This window comes from Eulemur rufifrons, chromosome 30 (genome assembly GCF_041146395.1).
Source record: "Eulemur rufifrons isolate Redbay chromosome 30, OSU_ERuf_1, whole genome shotgun sequence".
In the NCBI taxonomy this organism is placed as follows: domain Eukaryota; kingdom Metazoa; phylum Chordata; class Mammalia; order Primates; family Lemuridae; genus Eulemur; species Eulemur rufifrons.
Window position 1 is genome coordinate 58,732,164 of NC_091012.1, and position 4,248 is coordinate 58,736,411.

Genomic DNA, 4,248 nt, shown 5'->3' on the forward strand with positions numbered 1-4,248 from the left:
TAAAATTATATAAGGGTGAAATGAGAAACTTTATGTGAATGTACTTTGCTTTGTTAATTTAAAAGGTCATGCAAATAAGAAATCTCATTATTATGTAAGATTATAGTACTCTAATAATAGGAAATGAGGATGCATATGTAATCACTCTAAGATACCCCCTACAACAAAAAACTGAAAAGAGCCTAACCTTAGACAAGCCATTAATGAAAAGGTTATGCCCCTATCTTACTTTGATATGTGATATTGAAATTGGTTAAGGAAGAATGATCTTGATTAAGTGGGGTTGTGGAAGCAATAAGAAACTTCCTATAGCTCTCACCTGGAAAATTTACGACTTATTTAATCACTGCAAATGCTACAAAGCTACTAGGTGGGAAAAGCTACAGTCTTTGTAGCTTTACAGGATCTTTTGATTTCAAGATACTTGGCAGCCTTCCAGAATCTTACAGGTGCCCACAAAAATTAAGGGTTGAAACAAGCGTTATAGTCTAATCTGGAAGAAAAACTATAGTTGGATTAGTCACTGATAAATTAATGATGCACTTTCTGATTATGGCTGGGAGTTTCTATTCATTAATCATGTTTTAAATGTTCAATCCATTGAAACATTTTGTTTAGCAGGGGATTCGTGTAGAAAAGATGAGGTGTGAGATTTAGAATCAAAAGATCGGGGTTCACTTCCAATTCTATTATTGCATAGTTGATTGATTTTTGGCAATTTGCTAATCTCTCCATTACTTTTCTCATCCAAAAATGTGTGTAATAGAATCTCTTAGTGTTATCAGAAGATTAAATGAGATGCCACATATAAAAGCAGTTAGTTCTTTCTCTTTGTAGGTATTTAGTGAAGGTTAGTTTCCTTTCCTGTTTTAACAAAAATGCTATATTGGAGGCAAGAGCCTCAGAAGAGTCAGGTGAGTAGCAAAGTATACTAGTCATTTTTATTTTTTTCATTATACCTACAGAAGCTTCCCTATTCAATTTATGAGTCCATAACCTCAGAAATACCACCCAAAAATGGTTACCCGGCATAGAAGGAAACAAACAGTTCTTTGAAAGCAGGTCTTACAAACCCAAGACACTGGACTTCCACAATGAGGTGGATGCTGTTTTGATAGCTATCTCAATCTCCTTCCATTGTTTAATGACCCTGTGATAACCATTATCATTCCTGGGCTGCACTCATCCCCCTACTCCCCTCCCTCTTTTAGAAGCAAAGCCAAACCCTTTTCTACACAATTAAGGATGTGGAGATATTTAAAGATAGTCAAACCAGTATATGCAAGATTTACTTTTTCATTGATCCTAAGTTGGGGAGTGGGTAAGAAAACTGAAATTTAAGACATTTGTGTTAAAATGAGTTTGATGCTATAAACTGAAGTTTATAGTTAATAAGCTTACTAGCCATAGACTTATTAGCTACAGTTAGAGTCAAGAAGCTATTTACTTTGAACTTCAATTCCAGATACATGGCTCAACTAACAGCTTTGAGTAGCTTCTACCCTTCTAATGACCTCACTATTTCTTTTTTTTCTACCTCCACCATTAATTACATCTGCTCTATTATTTCTCTAAGATACCATCTTGTCCCCCAGAAAGCAAATTACTTAATGATCCTTCTAAAGTTTGCTGGCTTCTTTCCACTGGACCTCAACATAGGAACACATCTAGATTAGAAGATGTCAGGCTCAGAGGATCTTCCTAAAGGCAAGCACCAGAAGCATTCACAAAGGCAATTAACTACGTTCACTGAGAAACAACTGGAAGAGTTGAACATCTTGTTTAATATGAACCCACACCCAAACCCCAGCATACAGAAAGAAATGGCCTGAAAAACAGTTACACATCCAACAGTACTACAGGTTTAGTTCAAGATCCATAGAGCAAAACTCAAGAAAGCAAATACAAGCATATTCGGCAAAAACAAGAAGCTCAAAAACAGTAATTACCAGAGGGCGGCATGAAGATTAGTCCTTCCAAAAGAACATGGTCACTCCACTCTGATCTTCTAGTGATGACTATCCTAGTATATGCAGATCATCTGGTCCTCCTATCCCAACTCAGCATATGTCCCAATTTTAAGGCCCCCTCAGATCACTGTCTTGATCACAAAATAGTCCACTTTGGCTGCTGTGATGATCCTAACATATACTCCCTCTATCCCATTTTGAAATCCCAAGTTCTTTCCCCAAGCTTCAATTTCTGACTCTTTTGGCATTTTGTCTCTACAAAAAACTTATCAGTGGGAGAAGCTAGACACAAAACACCACATAATGTAATGATTTGTAATGATTCCCATACATGGGAATACTTATCAGCAATAAAACAGAACTAGAGATATACACAACACCATGGATGGATTTTAAAAACATTATGCTGAATGAAAGAAAAAAGACACAAAAGACTACATACTCCATAATTCCATTCATATACATTCTTACAGCTGGAAAAATCTATCTATAGTGGCAAAATCATGGCTGTCCATGCAGCAGAAAGAATTGAGTAGAGACAGGCACCAAGCAAATTTATCGGGGAGATGGAAATGTTTCATGTCTTAATTAGGGTGGCAGTTATCTGGGGTATAAATTCATCAAAACACATAGAACTGTACATCTAAAACCTGCACATTTTATTTTACTTATATTATATCTCAATAAAAATATATTAAAAAATGAATAAAATTTTGCTGTTTATCAATGGAGAGTGCCCTACACATGAAGGAAAGGGCACAGTGTACAGCTACTTCAATATGTCCATTAATCTTGTCTATGCTGTTGAAATTTTGAATGGCCTTTCCATTAAAGAAGAAAAGTAAAAAGAAGCAAAGGAGGGAGGGAAGAAGGAGATTCATTTTCTGACTAAGCAGGAGGTATTTTCACACTGCATGAAGAGAGCGAAGAACTAGACTTTAGGACTTTCACTACTCCTCACTATTCATGGGGCCTAAAGAGACATACAAAGATCAGGTATCCTTATAATAAACTGTTAATCTACAAAGTTGAATCTGGTTACAAAGTCAGACTTTTGTATCCTTGCCCCCATAAGAAAGCCTCACACACAGGTCCCATGCATGCCTAGCTCAATCCAAGCTTGTAGTATTTCTTTACTGAGCTCCCACAAAGGAAATGTCAGCACTGGTCTATAGTGCTGACCTTGGAAGAACCAAGAAGACTTCAGAATGTTCTCTCTCTCTCCCTCTCCTCTCATCTTTTGCTCTTAGGTTGATTATAGGTGTATTAAGTTCATTGAGTTATCTATTTATAGGCTGTTATGAAATCTGGCTGTCATTAATCAATAACCCAAGACTTGAAAGTTTCTGAAGGAAAAGTCTCTTTTGTAGATATTAAAAGTCAAGCTTTTTATAAAGAGTAATTAAGGTAATGGTGTCTGCATGGGGGGATGTTGAGAGCTCATCATCTATAATGATTCCACCATGTAATTCAAGAGTAATACTTAGAGAAGCCAGTAAATGGGAAGGCACATAAAGAATAAGAAGTAGCAGCTGGGCAGGGCGGCTCACACCTGTAATCCTAGCAGTCTGGGAGGCCAAGGTCGGAGGATTGCTTGAGCCCAGGAGTTTGAGGTTGCTGTGAGCTAGGCTGACGCCACTGCACTTTAGCCAGGGCAACAGAGTGAGACTCTGTCTCAAAACAAAAAACAACAACAAAAAAAAAAGAATAAGAAGCTGAAGTACAGGTATTTCAGTAAGAAAAAAATAGCTCTTAATGAAAGCTATTTTACATTATTACTAATAACATTATACAATAACTTAATCATACATGCATTGTTTCACTTATCAAAATGATGATGGCATAATTAACATAAGTACATGAAATCTCCTTCAACTGTGAAAATTATTTCCTCATTCATTCCACAAATATCAAGTACCTATTGTGTGTTAGGGACTGTTCCAGATTGCTTGGAATACGTGAACAAAGTAGACATTGTACAAATCTGATGGCAATAAGTGTAAGAGAGAAAAAATAAGAAAAGTAGAAGATAGAAAGTGAAAGGAACTTCTGTATTGGATCACATGGTTAAGGAAGGCCTTTCTGATAAGGTAACATTTAGCCTGAGTTGAAAAATGTTCCAGATAGATGGAAGAGCAAGTTCCAAGTCTCTGAGATACAGGATTGAGAAAGTCTGTGATAGTTTCTGGCATACATAGCCGAAAGCAACCTGGGCAGTGGGGACAAAGTGAAACAGGAGTAAAAATGGTATTCATAAGTCAGGGCTGTTTGTAGAGGT